Source organism: Kogia breviceps, chromosome X (genome assembly GCF_026419965.1).
Source record: "Kogia breviceps isolate mKogBre1 chromosome X, mKogBre1 haplotype 1, whole genome shotgun sequence".
NCBI lineage: Eukaryota > Metazoa > Chordata > Mammalia > Artiodactyla > Physeteridae > Kogia > Kogia breviceps.
In genome coordinates this window covers 41,345,705-41,367,251 of record NC_081330.1, presented here as the reverse complement: position 1 = coordinate 41,367,251, position 21,547 = coordinate 41,345,705, and the positions used below count along the sequence as shown (strand labels likewise).

At 41.9% G+C, this 21,547-nt stretch overlaps 1 long non-coding RNA gene across 1 annotated transcript; it reads left to right on the top strand.

The window, feature by feature from the left end:
• Nucleotides 1–4,759: 4,759 nt before the first annotated feature.
• LOC136793463 (uncharacterized) lies at nucleotides 4,760–21,221 on the top strand. The gene is made up of 3 exons (XR_010838728.1): nucleotides 4,760–4,853; nucleotides 7,938–8,093; nucleotides 21,080–21,221. It is a non-coding gene; the product is annotated as an uncharacterized lncRNA (long non-coding RNA).
• The last annotated feature ends 326 nt before the right edge of the window (nucleotides 21,222–21,547 follow it).

Below are 21,547 nucleotides of genomic sequence, written 5' to 3'. Positions count from 1 at the left end.
ACCGAGGGAGAGCCCTCACTGCCTAATCAACTAATTAGAACCATTAACGCGTGGATAATAGTATGGCTAGGACAAAAATACCGCCTTCGAACTCTTTTCTCCACTACCCATGGTATGGAATTCATTGAAAGTGTGGACCCAAACATGGCAAACGAATAACTAAATGCGAACGTTCCAGCAAGAAAATCTATCGCAGATCCTAATCTACCCGGAAATAATGTAATCCTGGAACTGAAGGGTCTGCTCGCACTTGTTCAGGTAAACTGTTTCTATACTTTTCAGCCTTTACTCCACCTCGTGGATACAGGCCTCGGATGATGGGAGGTCCAATCAGAGAAGCTGAAGCACTACTCCTCTCTGAATCAGCCAATGAGAGGCCAGCAACAGTGCGCCACCACCATTGGTCCGAAGTTCAAGCTGGACCTCTGGGCTGAAGGAGTAAGTGCCTTCGTGGGTGTTCGGCCTTGGTAACAAAGAGGGTATCAGGTGTGATTCTTTGCTTGCTCTTTGCTTGCTTCGTTGTATGTTTCTAATCGGGCTGGTGCCCTGGGGCTGATGTACAAAATGCCAGAGATTGGTTTCCTTGAAGGACGCGTACATAACGGCTGACACTTCTGGAGGTCGGAAGTCGAAATCACGATGTCAGCGGGTTTGGCTCCTTCAGACTGCTGTGAAGGAAGCCTGTGTTCCAGGCCTCTCTCCTTGGCTTGTGGAGATGGCAGAGACACCCCTCCATCTGTTCCCCGTTTTCTCCCTCTAGGAGGGTGTCTATGTCCATATTTCCCCTTTTAATATGGATACAGGTCATGTTGTATTCGGGGTCATCCTAATGAAGGCAGTTTAAGTTGATTACTTCTGTAGAGATCCTATCTCTGTATAGAATCATTTGTCAGGTGGGTGCAAAGGTGTAGGACAACAACATAGGAGCCTTAGGGAGAAAGAATTCAACCCGCCAAGACATTAATTTTGAGGTAGAGGTGGGCATATCTCCTGACCCCTCCATTCTATTAAGAGAACACTGGCTCTGTTCACACATCGACACTGGTGTGATGCTTCCGAGGTGGTGTAGTAACAGATCTGAGTTCTTCCAACACATGTAAACATAGAATATTGATGGAAAGTCTTACTTAAACAGATTTTTATGGTGAATTAATGCATTCAGATCCCTGAGCTATGTGGGAAAAAAATGCATTTTTTTTTTATCATAGAGCATCATTTACCAATTCCTGCATTGTAAATTACTTCAATACTTAGTGGACTAAAGCAGCAGTTATTTATTATTTCTCATGTATCTATGGGCCAGCTGAAAGCTTCTGCCGTTTTGGGTGGTGCCTGTCAGGATTTTCGTGTAGCCCTCCTTTCTTGTCTCATCATCCCGGGTACAGTTCATCTGCCATTGCTTCAAATTTAATAGTGTATAGAAAGGACTTTTCTCTGTGTGCTAAAATTGATGTTTGATGGTAAGCAGTGTTTTGTCGGTACTCCTATAAGCATAATAATAAAAAAAGAGAACAGTGCTGACTGCTTATGGGAAAATAAGGTGACACATTCCACGTAATTTTCCTCAAGAATTTGAAGAGTGAATAGTTTTTATCACTTTTACGAAGTTTCTGACTTACCACCACTGTGAAGAGGGAAGATATTCTATCATTTCAGTCCTTATAAGTGCTTTAAGATGTGAATGGCGATTTGTTTAAGACACCAGTGTCTCTTGAGTTATGTCTGGCCTTCGTTTAATACTCTGAAAATAACTTGTAAAATTCCCTGTTGATTAGGATGTGAAAACAGGAAAGGTACATCACGCACCCAGTGAGACATATTATGGACAACCTACTGAAATCAGGCCCTGAGAAAAGGGATAGCACCGTCATGGGAGACAAAACAGAAAATGTTTTGTTAATGTTTTCAGAAACCCACAAACTCAGGAGAAAGAATTGGGCAAGTCAGGATACTAGAGAGTGCGTGACCACTCTGAGTGTGTGGCTGTGCAGGGGGCCATTGCCTGATGGAGGGGAGCTCAAAAATTCTCTTTTCCCTGGTCCAGTGGAGAACTCTGTCGGGCCCTTAGCCCTGAAAAACTGTCCTTGGGACCATCAGACGAAGGATTTATGATAAGTGAGCCACTGGTATGGGAATCTTATTTTTTTTACATTCTTGAATGTGATAAGAATGGTAGGAAAATATTTCAAGGAAGAAAAAGGATCGGAAACCCAAGGAGACCAGGACCAACTACCACCAAAGGACCTGCGGGTAAATCCCTCTCTGTGGTACCTCCAAATGATCTTACACACCGGAAACCGAATTTTGGATGAGAGAAGCTCTAGGAAAAGCTCAAGGATGACCGGCACACGGGAAATGTAAGAAAGAGAGGAATACAGCGGTATGATGTTGAAGAGGATAAGACCAAAGAAGTACATGTGTGAGTACTGATTTCCAAAGGTGATTAAGGAGAAAGGGCACCCCGTGAGTAAACATGATCTAACAGTGTGGTTTACTGAAATGATAAACTAAGGGAAAGAGCTTTACGGCTTAAACAACTAATGATAAGCGTCGACTCTGGGAAAATAATATTATAAGGACAAACATAAGCCATTCAAACTTTTGCAACGTAACTAGTGTGATGGAACTCATTTCAAAGCAGAATCGAGGACCCAAACACAGCCCGGAAATCATGAAAGCAAATTGTCCAAGGAAAAATACCTATCCAAGGTGGAAGAACCTGAAGTTACTAATCTGACTGGTTCAGATAAATGGTAGTGCGTTCTGTTCCCCCCACGAGTGCCTTCTCCTGTTCTTGGAAACAGAAACCTTTTTGACATGCACCGCGGCATCGTGGGGAGGATGCTGCAAACATCCAATCAGAGCAGCCGAAGCACCACTCTAGATCGGTTCAGCCAATGAAAAGCCTGCAGCTCCTGAGGCCTAGCTATGGACTGAAAGTGTGAAGAGTTGTCCTGGGCTTGAAGCAAAAAAAAGTCTTCCGGGCACGTGCAGCTTTTGAGATTGAGGGGAGAAAGGGATGTGATTCCTTGCCTTTGGGCGAAAATATGAGACTGTGACCCAGTGTAAACCAATAAGAGCCTTCTTGGGAGATTCGGCCTTTAGAGATTATGGAGTACACAAGAACGTTTCATTCCCTCTGGTTTACATTGCTGGCTGGCTGTTAATCACGGTGATCTAATGGTATGAATTCAGAGACTGTACTGGACATGTCTTTGGTCCCATGCATCAAAATATGGCAAGAGGGCCCTCTGGCGGCGCCGGGGGGTGCGGACGGCCTCTCCCGCCTCCGCGCGCTCGCGTGCGCGCCCGCCCGCCCGCGGCGGCCCCACGCACTCCGCCGCTTCGGCCATCGCGCCGCTCAGGCGGTCGCTCGGCGGCCCGCGGCCGGGGCCCTGGCGTGCAGCGCGGGCCTCGGCGGGGCCCAGCGCCACGGCCCGGGAGGATGCGGCCCTGGGCGGCCCGGGAGCTGAGCATGGCCCCTGCGCCGTCCCCCGCGGGCCCCAGCCTCTGGAACCGCGGCTGCCGCCCGGACCCCAACACATATGACTTCCAACCCAAGTTCCCACTGGATACCTACCCTACAGTGTCTTAGATGAGGAGGGCAGCAACCTGAGGCAGCAGAAGCTTGGCTGGCAGCGGGCCCAAATTTCAAAAAAAGAAAAACAAAACAAACAAAACAACACTGTGGCAACAAGTTGATTACGAGTATTTCAAGTAAGATTTTGTACAAACTCATTTGTAAAAAGGAGTCTTCCGAAATTGGCAGTAGTAAGCTATTTTCACTGGTATCATTCCATTCCTTTTTCTAGTAACACAAATTGGCTTTTGCCCCTTCATGACTGAAACCGTTTTCTTGCGGTAGGATTAGCTGTGCCTTAAAAGTCCAAGAGGAAACACTGTTGGAAGCCTAGTCATTTGGGGATGAAACCACACTGATGACCCACATTTCTCCAGTTCTTCTAAAGTCCCTTTTTGGTTCAATTTCTGTAACTTATTTCCCCATGAATACATTTAAATATGCCTTTGATTGTATTATCTTAGGCTCTTGAAAGTAATTTGATCTTAATTTTTAAGTATGTCCAATTTATTGATTCCTTTTCTCTCCTCTGGTGGTTTCTTAAAGAATAGCGACATTGTTGTGTGGTTGTTTTTTGTTTGTTTGTTTGTTTTCCAACCAAGCTGTCTTATATTTATCCTCCATTCGAGGTATTTCAGGGAATAAAAGAATGTTAAAATAAAGAATTTTAAATTGGTTAACCATTAATTAGTTTTAATCATTTTATGAGTAACCGTTTTTCATTTGTGTTCTCGGTGTGAGGACTGTGATATTGCTCTTTCTTCCACCTGTATGTAGCAGGATCATCCAGAGATTCTTATGTGAGATAAAGTAACCGATCAAAGGGAGTGACAGATATAAAAACCACACGTACCTGTTTATTCTCCTTCAACATATCTCAAATCCTAATTGAATTCAATACATAAAATAGGACCCCAAAGCAGTATAACCTGAGAGAAAACTAATTTTCTAGAGTCAAGCACCAAACCTTGTGAAATGTCTTTGCACCTAATTCAGATTTCTCTGAATCTTTTTGTTTTTATGTTTATTTTTTCTTTTTGCGGTGTTTCCCGTTTCGGTTTTCATCCAGAAATCTTGACTGAACTGCAGTTGTGCATGGCTGAAGGGATCATCCACTGACAGCAGCTGTAACCAGTATCTCCAGAGAGGCAGCCCACCAGGGACTGGCAGCCCGTGAGCCAAAGCAACTGGCCCAGCGTGTGGTGGGGCGTCCAGAGCTGAACTAATAACAGCCTTCCTGTGATACTCAGCCCGGAGATCAAGTTGGAAAGAGGTGTGATAGTTCACTTGTGGTTTTTCCCTTCAAGTAGTAGCTTTTAACCATGGTGGTCTAAGTACAGTCATCCGGATCTGGAGGGGTGGGACATGTCTCTTGCTCCTTGCATGAAAGTAAGAGGAGGGTGTTCAGCAGTTAAGATAACTAAGGTGACTCCTTCCTCTACCTCAAGTAATTTGAATGTTAATGCTTCTAATAATATTTATTGAAGTTCATATCCATTGTGTTTTCTTCTTGGTGCATTGACTTTTGTGTGTGTGTCTTTTCTCTTTCTATAAATATGTTGCTGAATTTCAAAGGATTTGTTGATTTTCCCATTCCGTTTTTCAAAAAAGTGTATTTCTGGCTTCCCACGTCGCTGGAGAGAGAGAAGGCACTCCATGACTAGAGTCCTTTGTAATTTACTCTGGTTTTCAGTAGAGATTCATATTTCATATGTTTAAAACTATTCATTTGGCATTTTAAAATAAGCAACAAGGATATGCTGTACAGCAGAGGGAAATATAGCAGTTCTTTAATAATCACTTCAAAAAGAGTATAATGTATAAAACTTTTGAATCACTTGGTATAAACCTGAACTGATATAATATTGTAACTGGCCTATACTTTGAGAAAAGATCGAGAAATTCAAAGGATATTCTCAGTACCGCTGGAGTAGGATGTACCAACCTGTGAAGGCTGTCCCTCTCAGCCACACAAAGAGAGAAAAGCTAGATAGACTACAATATTCCAACCTTTTCTTGAAGCCAGTTTTAGTGCTTTCTCTATGTCGGGCTTTATAGAGTCTTATGAGGCCTAACTCATTTACCTATGAATTGCATTTCCCAATTTATTCTCATCCTCCCGTGAGCGTATTATGGAATTTTTCAGTAGTATTTTGTGTGTGACATGCAATAGAAAGTGTGGAGGAGCAGCTGTGTACATCAACTACCCCTATTCTACAGTTTCAACATATCCCAGTTTCAGCACACGTCGAAATATATACACGGGGACTGAAAAGAGCTTACAGAAGTGGCAAAACACAATTTTCCCGAACATTTCACTTTTCTGATTCCCTGGTTTGGGAAACTATTTAAAGAATTCCCACAGATGCATCTAATCAGTTCTTCCCTAGCAGCAGAGAATCTTTCCCTCTTTACATGAAACCTTTCAGGACCTGCAGTTTTTCATCCTTTGGAGAATGTCCAGTGAGAGCAGCTCATGCTCCGGTCTCCACTGGGGGTCTGGCAGCCTGTGAGCTCCAGCCTTCGGCTCGAAATGGTGTCCAGTGACCAGGGCTGAGCAGGTAATAGTTTTTGTATGATAGTCAACCTGGAGATTAAGGGGAAAGGAACTGTGATAATTTACCTCATTTTATTTTTATTTTTTAATTTTTTGGTTCCTTACTTATGTTTAATCATGGGGATCTAAGGAGTTAAATCCAGAGGAAGTCATTTCTTCAGCCCCTTGCATCAATTTACAGGAGGTTTGTCAGCAATAGAAGACCTATTATATCTGCTTTTACCTCAAGTGGTTTGAGTGTTAAGGTTCATATCTGTTCTTTCCCATTGTTTTATCCTCGTGGCCCAGGAAGATTTTTATTTGTGTCATTTTTCTCTAAGTGTACTGCCAAGTTACAAAGAAGTTGCCGATTTACTATGCTTTTCAAACAGATTTCTGGCTTACCACGACTGATGAGAGAGGACGATCTGTGGGATTTCAGTCCTGTGCAATACATTCCGATTTGCTTGAAAACCCAGTACTTCATCATGATTGTGCAGTGTTTCATTCGAATATGTAAAATAAGTTGTAAATGGCCCTTTGGACTAGGAGGTAGAAGCCAGTAAAGGAAGTCTCTCTCAGGCAAACAATGAGACAAAAGACATATAAACTACAAAAGTCCAAAATATTTGGGGGTCATTCTGTGGAGAGACCAGAAACCAAATATTCCTTCTTGGACAGAGCACCACTGGCTGAAGAGTAAAATGGGGGGGCAGGACAGGACACTAGAGAGGGTTCACGCCACAATTGCAAATAAGAAGGGGGCCAATCTTGCCCCCAGCGACCTCTTTGAGATCTCTAGAAATAAGATTTAGGCAAATAAAGCCCCTCATGAAGGTCATTACTTATTACTATTCGGGAAAGGTGAAACTTAAAAGGGTTTGAAAAAAGGAGCACTTGCTGCACAAGTTGCCATTAAAATCTACCATGAAATCAAGTGCATACCTTCCTCTGTGTAGGAACTACAAATTGTTGTACACGCTGGGAAAAAAATATTTCAGAACTCCAAACTCTTGGTAGAGCCAGGTGCCTTTTCTGAGAAACAAGTGTGGACCACCTTGAAGAGAGCTGACTACAGAAAATCCCTTAATGTCTAGCATGGTAATGGTTGCTGCATCAAAATGCCAGTTTCTCTCCATCCATATGAAACAGAGCTGCATTACCTAGGTTATTTTAGCGTGCTGGTCACAAGGCTATGGTCTGTGTAAAATCATTCTAAGAGACCTAATACAGCAGGACACTGCTGTTGTGCTTTGCGTGTTTTGCATTTGTGGATTCAGAAATGAAATAGGATCATTTCCGTGACATATTGCAAATCCAGCATACTAGAGCTGGAGAGTGAAGACTGGGCGTGCAAGGGTGAGCAACACGTGGGAAATCGAGAAAGGAACAAAGGTGATGGGAATTTAGTTACTTATGCCCTTGAATTTGGGAAGCGGGAGTGAGAGATTGGGATTATCCACTTCAGTGGGTGCTTGAGGAAAGAAGGGCACCTAGTGAGCAATCGCGATCTAACGCTGTGGTTTACTGTAAAGACAAACCGAGGGAGAGCCCTCACTGCCTAATCAACTAATTAGAACCATTAACGCGTGGATAATAGTATGGCTAGGACAAAAATACCGCCTTCGAACTCTTTTCTCCACTACCCATGGTATGGAATTCATTTAAAGTGAGGACCCAAACATGGCAAACGAATAACTAAATGCGAAAGTTCCAGGAAGAAAATCTATCGCAGATCCTAATCTACCCGGAAATAATGTAATCCTGGAACTGAAGGGTCTGCTCGCACTTGTTCAGGTAAACTGTTTCTATACTTTTCAGCCTTTACTCCACCTCGTGGATACAGGCCTCGGATGATGGGAGGTCCAATCAGAGAAGCTGAAGCACCACTCCTCTCTGAATCAGCCAATGAGAGGCCAGCAACGGTGCGCCACCACCATTGGTCCGAAGTTCAAGCTGGACCTCTGGGCTGAAGGAGTAAGTGCCTTCGTGGGTGTTCGGCCTTGGTAACAAAGAGGGTATCAGGTGTGATTCTTTGCTTGCTCTTTGCTTGCTTCGTTGTATGTTTCTAATCGGGCTGGTGCCCTGGGGCTGATGTACAAAATGCCAGAGATTGGTTTCCTTGAAGGACGCGTACATAACGGCTGACACTTCTGGAGGTCGGAAGTCGAAATCACGATGTCAGCGGGTTTGGCTCCTTCAGACTGCTGTGAAGGAAGCCTGTGTTCCAGGCCTCTCTCCTTGGCTTGTGGAGATGGCACAGACACCCCTCCATCTGTTCCCCGTTTTCTCCCTCTAGGAGGGTGTCTATGCCCATATCTCCCCTTTTAATACGGATTCAGTTCATTTTGTATTCAGGGTCACCCTAATGAAGGCAGTTTAAGTTGATTTCTTCTGTAGAGATCCTACCTCTGTATAGAATCATTTGTCAGGTGCAAGGTTTAGGACATCCACATAGGAGCTTTAGGGAGAAAGAATTCAACCCGCAAAGACATGGATTTTGAGCTATAAGTGGGCGTATCTCCTGACTCTTCCGTTCTATTAAGAGACCACTGGCTCTGTTCACACATCGACACTGGTGTGATGCTTCCGAGGTGGTATAGTAACAGATTTGGGTTCTTCCAACGCATGTAAGCCTAGAATATTGATGGAAAGTCTTACTTAAACAGATTTTTATGGCGGATTAATGCATTCAAATCCCTGAGCTATGTGGGAAAAAATGAATTTTTTCATCATGGTGCATCATTTATCAATTTCTGCATTGTAAATTACTTCACTACTTAGTGGACTAAAGGAGCAATTATTGATTATTTCTCATGTACCTATGGGCCAGCTGAATGCTTCCGCTGTTATGGGTGGTACTTGTCAGGATATCGTGTAGCCCTCCTTTCTTTTCTCATCATCCCGGGTACAGTTCATCTCCCATTGCTTCAAATTTCATAGTGTATAGAAAGGACTTTTCTCTGTGTGCCAAAATTGATGTTTGATTGTAAGCAATATTTTGTCGATACTCCTATAAGCATAATAATAAAAAGGGGATACTGCTGACTGCTTATGGTAAAAGAAGATGACACATTCCACGTAATTTTCCTCATGAATTTGAAGAGTGAATAGTTTTTTATCCCTTTAAGAAAGTTTCTGACTTTCCACCGCTGTGAAGAGCGAAGATATTCTGTCATTTCAGTCCTTATAAGTGCTTTAAAATGTGAATTGTGATTTGTTTAAGACACCAGTGTCTCTTGAGTTATGTTTGGCCTTCGCTTTATACTCTGAAAATAATTTGTAAAATTCCCTGTTGATTAGGATGTGAAAACATGAAAAGTGCGTCACGCACCTAGTGAGACATATTATGGAAAACCCACTAAAATCAGGCCCTGAGAAAAGGGATAGTACCGTCGTGGGAGACATAACAGAGAAACTTTTAAAAATGTTTTCAGAAACCCACAAAATCAGGCGAAAGAATTGGGCAAGTCAGGATACTAGAGAGTGCATAATCACTTTGAGGTGTGTGGCTCTGCAGGGAGGCATTGCCTGATGGAGGAGAGCTCAAAAATTCTCTTTTCCCTGGTCCAGTGGAGAACTCTGTCAGGCCCTTAGCCCTGAAAAACTGTCCTTGGGGCTATCAGACGAAGGATTTATGATAAATGAGCCACCGGTATGGGAATCTTATTTTTTTTTTATTCTTGAATATGATAAGAATCATAGGAAAATATTTCAAAGAGCAAAAAATTAGATACCCAAGGAGACCAGGACCAAGTACCACCAAAACACCTGCAGGTAAATCCCTCTCTGTGGTACCTCCAAATGATCTTACACACCGGAAACAGAATTTTGGATGAGAGAAGCTCTAGGAAAAGCTGAAGGACGACCGACACACAGGAAATGTAAGAAAGAGGAATACAGCGGTATGATTTTGAAGAGGATAAGACCAAAGAAGTACATATGTGATTACTTATTTCCAAAGGTGATTAAGGAGAAAGGGCACCCCGTGAGTAAACATGATCTAACAGTGTGGTTTACTGAAATGATAAACTAAGGGAAAGAGCTTTACGGCTTAAACAACTAATGATAAGCGTCGACTCTGAGAAAATAATATTATAAGGACAAACATAAGCCATTCAAACTTTTGCAACATAACTAGTGTCAGGGAACTCATTTCAAAGCAGAATCGAGGACCCAAACACAGCCCGGAAATAATGAAAGCAAATTGTCCAAGGAAAAATACCTATCCAAGGTGGAAGAACCTGAAGTTACTAATCTGACTGGTTCAGATAAATGGTAGTGCGTTCTGTTCCCCCCACGAGTGCCTTCTCCTGTTCTTGGAAACAGAAACCTTTTTGACATGCACCGCGGCATCGTGGGGAGGATGCTGGAAACATCCAATCAGAGCAGCTGAAGCACCACTCTAGATCGGTTCAGCCAATGAAAAGCCTGCAGCTCCTGAGGCCTAGCTATGGACTGAAAGTGTGAAGAGTTGTCCTGGGCTTGAAGCAAAAAAAAGAGTCTTCCGGGCACGTGCAGCTTTTGAGATTGAGGGGAGAAAGGGATGTGATTCCTTGCCTTTGGGCCAAAATATGAGACTGCGACCCAGTGTAAACCAATAAGAGCCTTCTTGGGAGATTCGGCCTTTAGAGATTATGGAGTACACAAGAACGTTTCATTCCCTCTGGTTTACTTTGCTGGCTGGTTGTTAATCACGGTGATTTAATGGTATGAATTCAGAGACTGTACCGGACATGTCTTTTGTCCCATGCATCAAAATATGGCAAGAGGGCCCTCTGGCGGCGCCGAGCGGTGCAGACGGCCCCTCCCGCCTCCACGCGCGTGCGCGCCCTCCCGCCCGCCATGGCCCCGCACACTCTGCTGCTTAACCTATTGTGCCGCGCAGGCAGTCGCTTGGCGAGCCCGGGGCTGGGGCCCTTGCGTGCAGCGCGGGCCTCGGCGGGGCCCAGCGCCACGGCCCGGGAGGATGCGGCCCTGGGCGGCCCGGGAGCTGAACAGGGCCCCCTCGCCGGCTCCCCGGGTCTCAGCCCTCAGGAGCCCCAGCTGCCACCTGGCCCCCAAGAGACATGACTTCCAAGCCGCTTTCCCACTGTATACCTAAACTACAGCGTCTTAGATGAGGAGGGCAGCAACCTGAGGCAGCAGAAGCTTGTCAGGCAACGGGCCCAAATTTAAGAAACAGAAAAAAAAAAAAAAAAAAGTATATGGCAAGAATTTGATTACGAGTATTTCCAGTAAGATTTTGTATAAACTCATTTGTAAGAAGAACTCTTCCAAAATTGGTAGTAAGCTATTTTCACTGGTTGTATCATTCCATTCCATTTTCTAGTAATATAAATTGGCTTTTTTACCTTCATGATTGAAACCATTAGCGATAGGATTAGCTGTCCCTTAAAAGTCCAAGAGGAAATACTATTGGAAGCCTAGTCATTTGGTGATGAAACCACACTGATGACCCACATTTCTCCAGTTCTTCTAAAGTCCCTTTTTGGTTCAATTTCTGTAACTTATTTCCCCATGAATACAGTTAAAAGACTTTGATTGTATTATCTTAGGCTCTTGAAAGTAATTTGTTCTTAATTTTTAAGTATTTCCAATTTATTGATTCTTTATTGATTTCTTAAAGAATAGGGACATTGTTGGGTGTTTTTTGTTTTTTTCCAACCAACCTCTCATGTTTATCCTCCATGTGAGGTATTTAAGGAAACCACATAATGTTTAAAGAAGAAGAATTTTTAATTTGTTAACGATTAATTAGTTTTAATCATATTCTGGGTAACAGTTTTTCATTTGTGTTCTCGGTGTGAGGACTGTGATATTGCCATTTCTTCCACCCGTATGTAGCAGTATCATCCAGAGATTCTTCTGTGGGATAAAGTAGCCGATAAAATGCAGTAACAGATATAAAACCCACATGTACCCGTTTATTCTCCTTCAACATATCTCACATCCTAATTCAATTAAATACATAAAATAGGACCCAAAGCAGTGTAAACTCAGAGAAAATTAATTTTCTAGAGTCAAGCACCATAACTTGGGAAATTTATCTGTACCTAATTCACATTTCTCTGAATCTCTGAAACAGATTACCAGAACAAGTTCGAGCAGACCCTTCAGTGCCAAGATTAAATTTTTTTCCATGTAGATTAGAATCTGCGATGGATTTTTTTTCCTGGACGTTTCGCATTAAGTTATTCGTTTTCCATGTTTGGATCCACAATTTAAATGAATTCCATAACATGGGTCGTGGAGAAAAGAGTTTGAATTTGGCATTTTTGTCCTAGCAATACTATTATCCACACGTTGATGGTTCTAACTAGTTGATTAGGCAGTGAGGGCTCTCCCTCAGTTTCTCTTTACAGTAAACCACAGCGTTAGATTGCGATTGCTCACTAGGTGCCCTTTTCTCCTCAAGCACCCACTGAAGTGGGTAATCACAATCCCTCACTCCCGCTTCCCAAATTCAAGGGCATAAGTAACTAAATTCCCATCATCTTTGTTTCTTTCTCGAGTTCCCACGTGTTGCTCACCCTTGCACGCCCAGTCTTCACTCTCCAGCTCTAGTATGCTGGATTTGCAATATGTCACGGAAATGATCCTATTTCATTTCTGAATCCACAAATGCAAAACACGCAAAGCACAACAGCAGTGTCCTGCTGTATTAGGTCTCTTAGAATGATTTTACACAGACCATAGCCTTGTGACCAGCACGCTAAAATAACCTAGGTAATGCAGCTCTGTTTCATATGGAGAGAAACTGGCATTTTGATGCAGCAACCATTACCATGCTAGACATTAAGGGATTTTCTGTAGTCAGCTCTCTTCAAGGTGGTCCACACTTGTTTCTCAGAAAAGGCACCTGGCTCTACCAAGAGTTTGGAGTTCTGAAATATTTTTTTCCCAGCGTGTACAACAATTTGTAGTTCCTACAAAGAGGAAGGTATGCACTTGATTTCATGGTAGGTTTTAATGGCAACTTGTGCAGCAAGTGCTCCTTTTTTCAAACCCTTTTAAGTTTCACCTTTCCCGAATAGTAATAAGTAATGACCTTCATGAGGGGCTTTATTTGCCTAAATCCTATGTCTAGAGATCTCAAAGAGATCGCTGGGGGAGATACTGGCACCCTTCTTACTTGCAGTTGTGCGCGAACTCTCTCTAGTGTCCTGTCCTGCCTCCCATTTTACTCTTCAGCCAGTGGTGCTCTGTCCAAGCTGGAATATTTGGATTCTGGTCTCTCCACAGAATGACCCCCAAATATTTTGGACTTTTGTAGTTTATATGTCTTTTGTCTCATTGTTTGCCTGAGAGAGACATCCTTTACTGGCTTCTACCTCCTAGTCCAAAGGGTCATTTACAACTTATTTTACATATTCGAATTAAACACTGCACAATCATGATGAAGTACTGGGTTTTAAAGCAAATCGGAATGTATTGCACAGGACTGAAATCCCACAGATCGTCCTCTCTCAACAGTCGTGGTAAGCCAGAAATCTGTTAAAAAGCATAGTAAATCAGCAACTTCTTTGTAATTTGGCAGTACACTTAGAGAAAAATGACACAAATAAAAATCTTCATGGGACACTAGGATAAAACAATCGAAAAGAACTGATATGGACCTTAACATTCAAACCACTTGAGGTAAAAGCAAATATAATAGGTCTTCTTTGCTGATAAACCTCCTGTAAATTGATGCAAGGGGCTGAAGAAATGACTTCCTCTGGATTTAACTCCTTAGATGCCCATGATTAAACATAAGTAAGGAACCAAAAAATTTAAAAAATAAAAATAAAATAAGGTGAATTATCACAGTTCCTTTCCCCTTAATCTCCAGGGTGATTATCATACAAAGGCTATTTTCTGATCAGCCCTGGTCACTGGACAACATTTGGGGCCAAGGGCTGTAGCTCGCAGGCTGCCAGACCCCAAGTGGAGACAGGAGCTTGAGCTGCTCTCACTTGACATTCTACAGTGGATATAAAATTGCAGGTCACGAAAGTTTGTGTTGTAACGATGGAAAGATTCTCTGCTAGGAATGAAGTGATTAGATACATCTGTAGGGAAATTTCAAATAATTTCAACAACCAGGGAATTACAAAAGTGAAATGTTTGTGCAAATTTTGTTTTGCCACTTCTTTAAGATATATCAGTCCCCATGTATATATTTAAATGTATGCTTAAACTGGGATATGCTGATAATGTATAAGAGGTGTCTTCATGAATATATCTGCTCCTCCCCATTTTCTATTGCAGATTACACAGAAAATAATTATGAAAACTCCATAATATGCTGACACGAGCATGAGAATAAATTGGGAAATGAAATTCATAGGAAAATACGTTAGACCTCATAGAAATCTATAAAGCCTGACATAGAGAAAGCACTAATACTGAGTTCAAGAAGGGGTTGGAATATTGTAGTTTAGCTAGCTTTTCTCTCTCTGTGAGGCTGAGAGTGACCTCCTTCACAGGTTGGTACATCCTACTCCAGGGGTACTGAGAATTTCTTTTTCATATTTCAATTTTTCCTCAAAGTATAGGCAAGTTACAATATGATATCCGTTCAGGTTTGTTATCAAGTGATTCAAAAGTTTTACATATTGTACACTTTTTGAAGTGATTATTAAAGAACTGCTATATTTCCCTGTGCTGTACAGCATATCCTTGTTGCTTATTTTAAAATGCCAAATGAATAGTTTTAAATATATGAAATACTAATCTGTACTGAAAACCAGAGTAAATTACAAAGGACTCTAGTCATGGAGTGCCTTCTCTCTCTCCAGCAATGTGGGAAGCCAGAAATACATTTTTTTGAAAACAGGAATAGGAAAATCAACAAATCCTTTGAAATTCAGCAACATATTTACAGAAAAAGAAAAGACACACACAAAAAAGTCAATGCACCAAGAAGAAACACAATGGCTATTAACTTCCATAAATATTATTAGAAGCATTAACATTGAAATTACTTGAGGTAGAGGAAGGAGTCATCTTAGTTCTCTTAATTGCTGGACACCCTACTCTTATTTTCATGCAAGGAGATAGAGACATGCCCCACTACCAGATCTGGATGCCTGTACTTAGATCACCATGGTTAAAAGCAACTACTTGAAGGGAAAAACCACAAGTGAACTATTACACCTCTTTCCAACTTGATCTCCGGGCTCAGTATCACAGAAAGGTTGTTATTAGTTCAGCTCCGGATGCCCCACCACTCTCTGGGCCAGTTGCTTTGGCTCACGGGCTGCCAGTCGCTGGTGGGCTGCTGCTGTGGACATGCTGGTTACAGCTGCTGTCAGTGGATGATCCCTTCATCCATGTACAACTGCAGTTCAGTCAAGATTTTTGGATGAAAACAGAAAACGTAAAGACTGCAAAAAGTAAAAATAATTTTTTAAAAAAGAAAAGATTCAGAGAAATCTGAATTAGGTACAAAGAAATTTCACAAGTTATGGTCCTTGACTCTAGGAAATTAGTTTCCTCTCAGTTTACACTGCTTTGCGGTCCTATTTTATGTATTTAACTCAATTAGGATTTGAGATATGTTGAAGGAGTATAAACGGGTACGTTTTGTTTTTATATCTGTTACTGCCTTTGATCGGTTACTTTATCTCACATAAGAATCTCTGGATGATCCTGCTACATACAGGTGGAAGAAAGGGCAATATCACAGTCCTCACACCAAGAACACAAATGAAAAATGGTTTACTCATAAAATGAGTAAAACTAATTAATGGTTAACAAATTTAAAATTCTTTTTTTTAAACATTATTTGGTTTCCTGAAATACCTCGCATGGAGGATAAATACAAGAGAGATTGGTTGGAAAAAAAACAAAAAACACTCAACAATGTCCCTATTTAAGAAACCACCAGAAGAGACAAAAGGAATCAATAAATTGGAAATACTTAAAAATTAAGATCAAATTTCTTTCAAGAGCCTAAGATAATGCAACCAAAGGCATATTTAAATGTATTCATGGGGAAATAAGTTACAGAAATTGAACCAAAAAGGGACTTTAGAAGAACTGAAGAAATGTGGGTCATCAGTGTGGTTTCATCCCCAAACGACTAGGCTTCCAACAGTGTTTCCTCTTGGACTTTTAAGGGACAGCTAATCCTACCGCTAATGGTTTCAATCATGAAGGGGCAAAAGCCCATTTGTATTACTAGAAAATGGAATCGAATGATACAACTAGTGAAAACATCTTACTACTCCCAATTTCGGAAGAGTTCTTCTTACAAATGAGTTTATATAAAATCTTATTTGAAATAGTCGTAATCAACTTCTTGCCACATTGTTGTTTGGGGTGGGTTTTTTTTCTTTCCTTTCAATTTAGGCCCGCTGCTGGCCAAGCTTCTGCTGCCTCAGGTTGCTGCCCTCCTCATCTAAGACACTGTAGGGTATCCAGTGGGAATGTGGCTTGGAAGTCATGTCTCTCGGGGGCCAGGCGGCAGCTGCGGCTCCGGAGGCCGGGGTCCGCGGGGGCCGGCGCGGGGGCCCTGCTCAGCTCCCGGGACTACCATGGTCGCATCCTCCCGGGCCGTAGCGCTGGGTACCGCCGAGGACCCCGCTGCACGCCAGGGCCCTGGCCGCAGGCTCTGCGAGCGACTGCCTGCGCGGCGCGATGGGCAAAGAGGCGGAGCGCGCGGGGCCTCCGCGGGCGGGCCGGCGGGCGCGCGCACGCGCGCGCGCGTGTACACAGGAGAGGCCGTCCGCACCGCCCGACGCCGCCAGAGGGAGCTCTTGCCGTATTTTGATGCATGCGACAAAAGACACGTCCTGTACAGTCTCTGAATTCATACCATTAAATCGCAGTAATTAAAAACCAGCCAGCAAACTAAAACACAGTGAATGAAAACGTTCCAGTATACTCCATAATCTCTAAAGGCCGAATCTCCCAAGAAGGCTCTTATTGGTTTACACTGGGTCACAGTGTCATATTTTGGCCCAAAGGCAAGGAATCACATCCCTTTCTCCCTTCAATCTCAAAAGCTGCATGTGCCCGGAAGACTCTTTTTTGCTTCAAGCCCAGGACAACTCTTCACACTTTCAGTCCATAGCTAGGCCTCAGGAGCTGCAGGCTTTTCACTGGCTGAGCCGATCCACAGTGGTGCTTGGGCTGCTCTGACTGGATGCTTCCAGCATCCTCCCCAAGATGCCATGGTGCATTTCAAAAAGGTTTCTGTTTTCAGGAACAGCAGAAGGCACTCTTGGGGGGAGAAAAGCCACTATGATTAATCTGAACCGGTCAGATTAGTAACTTCAGTTTCTTCCACCTTGGATGGGTATTTTTTCTTGGACATTTGGCTTTCATTATTTCTGTGCTGTGTTTGGGTCCTCGATTCTGCTTTGAAATGATTTCCCTGACACTAGTTATGTTGCAAAAGTTTAAATGGCTTATGTTTGTCTTTATAATACTATTTTCTCAGATTTGACGCTTATCTTTAGCTGTTTAAGCAGTAAAGCTCTTTCCCTTAGTTTATCATTTCAGTAAACCACACTGTTAGATCATGTTTACTCACGGGGTGCCCATTCTCTTTAGTCACTTTGCAAATCAGTAATCACACATGTACTTCTTTGGTCTTATCCTCTTCGACATCATACCGCTGTATTCCTCTCTTTCTTACATTTCCTGTGTGGCAGTAGTCCTTGAGCTTTCCCTCGAGGTCTTCTCATCCAAAATTTTGTTTCCAGTGCATAAGATCATTCGGAGGTACCACAGAGAGGGACTTACCTGCAGGTCCTTTGGTGGTACTTGGTCCTGGTCTCCTTCGGTGTCTAATCCTTTTTGTTGTTTGAAATATTTTCCTATGATCCTTATCATATTCAAGAATGTAAAAAAATAAGATTCCCATACCGGTGGATCATTTATCATAAATCCTTCGTCTGATAGCCCCAAGGACAGTTTTTCAGGGCTAATGGCCCGACAGAATTGTCCACTGGACCAGAGAAAAAAAAGAATTTTAGAGCTCTCCTTGATCAGGCAATGGCCCCCTGCAGAGCCACACACCTCAGAGTGGTCACACTCTCTCTAGTACCCTGCCTTGCCCAATTCTTTCTCCTGAGTTTGTGGGTTTCTGAAAACATTAACAAAACATTTTCTGTTTTGTCTCCCACGACGCTGCTGTCCCTTTTCTCAGGGCCTGATTTCAGTAGGTTGTCCTATTGGGTGTGTGATTTTCCTATTCCTTTTTTCAAAAAATATATTTCTGGTTTCCCACGTTGCTGGAGAGAGGGAAGGCACTCCATGATTACAGTCCTTTGTAATTTACTCTGGTTTTCAGTAGAGATTAATATTTCATATATATAAAACTATTCATTTGGCATTTTAAAATAAGCAACAAGGATATGCTGTACAGCACAGGGAAATATAGCAGTTCTTTAATAATCACTTCAAAATGAGTATAATATATAAAACTTTTGAATCACTTGGTATAAACCTGAACTGATATAATATTGTAACTCGCCTATACTTTGAGAAAACATCGAGAAATTCAAAGGATATTCTCAGTACCGCTGGAGTAGGATGTACCAACCTGTGAAGGATGTCCCTCTCAGCCACACAAAGAGAGAAAAGCTAGATAGACTACAATATTCCAACCTCTTCTTGAACTCAGTATTAGTGCTTTCTCTATGTCAGGCTTTATAGATTTCTGTGAGGTCTAACTTATTTTCCTATGAATTTCATTTCCCAATTTATTCTCATCCTCGTGTGAGCGTATTATGGAATTTTCAGAATTATTTTATGTGTGATATGCAATAGAAAATGTGGAGGAGAAGGTATATTCATCAACTACCCCTATTATACATTATCAGCATATCCCAGTTTAAGCATACATTTAAATATATACATGGGGACTGATATATCTTACAGAAGTGGCAAAACAAAATTTGCACAAACATTTCACTTTTGTAATTCCCTGGTTGTTGAAATTATTTGAAATTTCCCTACAGATGTATCTAATCACTTCGTTCCTAGCAGAGAATCTTTCCATCGTTACAACACAAACTTTCGTGACCTGCAATTTTATATCCACTGTAGAGTGTCAAGTGAGAGCAGCTCAAGCTCCTGTCTCCACTGGGGGTCTGGCAGCCTGCGAGCTACAGCCCTTGGCCCCAAATGTTGTCCAGTGACCAGGGCTGAACAGAAAATAGCCTTTGTATGATAATCAAACCGGAGATTAAGGGGAAAGGAACTGTGATAATTTACCTTATTTTATTTTTAATTTTTAATTTTTGGTTCCTTACTTATGTTTAATCATGGGCATCTAAGGAGTTAAATCCAGAGGAAGTCATTTCTTCAGCCCCTTGCATCAATTTAGAGAAGGTTTATCAGCAATAGAAGACCTAGTATGTCTCCTTTTACCTCAAGTGGTTTGAATGTTAAGGTTCATATCTGTTCTTTTCCATTGTGTTTTCTTCGTGTCCCATGAAGATTTTTATTTGTGTCATTTTTGTATAAGTGTATTGCCAAATTTCAAAGAAGTTGCTGATTTTCTATTTCTTGATTAAAACAGATTTCTAGCTTCCTACGACTGTTGAGAGAGGACGTTCTGTGGGATTTCAGTCTTGTGCAATATATTCCGATTTGCTTTAAAGCCCCGTAATTCCTCATGATTGTGAAGTGTTTCACTTGAACATGTAAAATCAGTTGTAAATAGTCCTTTTGACTGGGATGTACAAGCGAGTGAAGGATGTCTCTCTCAGGCAAACAATGAGACAAAAGCCATATAAGTTGCAAAATTTAAAAATGTCTTGGACTCATTCTGTGGAGAGGCAGAAAACATAGTATTCTACCTTGGACACAGCACCACTTGCTGAAGAGCAAAATGGGGGACAGGACAAGACAGTAGAGAGAGTTCACAGAAAATTGCAAGTATGAAGAGAGCCAATATTACCTCCGGCGCTCTCTTTGAGATCAGTAGAATTAGTATTTTGGCCAATAAGCCCCCTCATGAAGTTCACTACTCATTATTATTCGGGAAAGATGAAACTTAAAAGGGTTTGAGAAAGAGAGAGATTGCTGCACAACTTGCCATTAAAATCTACCATGAAATCAGGTGCATACCTTCGTCTGTGTAAGAAGTAGAAATTGTTGTACACACTGGAAAAAAAATTCAGAACTCCAAACTCTTGGTAGAGCCAGGTGCCTTTTCTGAGAAACAAGTGTGGACCACTTTGAAAAATGTTGACCTCAGCTAATCACTTAATGTCTATCATGCTAATGGTTGCTGCTTCAAAATACCAGTTTTTCTCCATATGAAACAGTGATGCTTTACCAAGGTTATTTTTGCATGCTGGTCTCAAGGCTATGGTTTCTGTGAAAAGTATAAGAGCTCTAATACACCAGGACACTGCTATTGTGCTTTGGGTGTTTTGCATTTGTGAAATCAGAAGTGAAATAGGATCATTATTGATACATATTATATAATAGGTAATATGTTTACCTAATATGCATAATAGGTCTGGAGAGTGAAGAATGGGCATGCAAGGGTGGGCAACACAGACGACATTTAGATAGGTAGACAGATAAAGAGAATTTTGTGATTTTCCTTGTTGAAGATGTGAAGGGGGAGTGAGCGATTGTGATTATACACTCCCGTGGGTGCTTGCGGAAAGAAGGGCACCTAGTGAGCAATTGCGGTCTAATGGTGTGTGTGGTTTACTGTAAAGACAACCTGAGGAAAAGAGTGTAATGTTTAATCCACAAATTAGAACCATCAATGCGTGGAAAATAGTATTGCTAGGGCAAAAATATCCCATTCAAACTCTTTTCTCCATTACCCGTGTTATGGAATTCATTTGAAGTGTGGATCCAAACACAGCAAACGAATAAGTAAACCAAAAAGTTCAAGGGAAAAAAATCTATCCCAGATTCTAATCTACCTGGAAAACGTTTAATCTTGGAACTGAAGGGTCTACTCTAACTTCTTCAGGTAATCTGTGTCTATTCTTTTCCAGGCTTTACTATTTTTGAAAACAACCTTGGTGATATAGGCCTCGGATGATGGGAGGTCCAATCAGAGAAGCTCAAGCACCACTCACCTTTGAGTCAGCCAATGAGAGACCAGCAATGGTGAGCTACAGCCACTAGTCCAGAATTCAAGCTGGTTTTCCAGGGTGAAGAAGTCAGTGCCTTCCTGGATGTTCAGCCTTGGTTAAAAAAAAAAAAAAAAAAAAAAAAAAAAAAAAAAAAAAAAAAAGACGGTATTGGGTTTGATTATTTGCCTGCTCTTTGCTTATTTGCTTGATTGGTTGTATGTTTCTAATGGCGGTGGTTACCTGTGGCTGATGTACAAAATACCAGAGGTCCCTTTACTTGAAGGACACGTACATAATGTCTCACACTTCTGGAGGCTGGAAGTCCAAATCAAGATGTCAGCGGGTTTGGTTCCTTCAGACTGCTGAGAAGGAAGCCTCTGTTCCTGG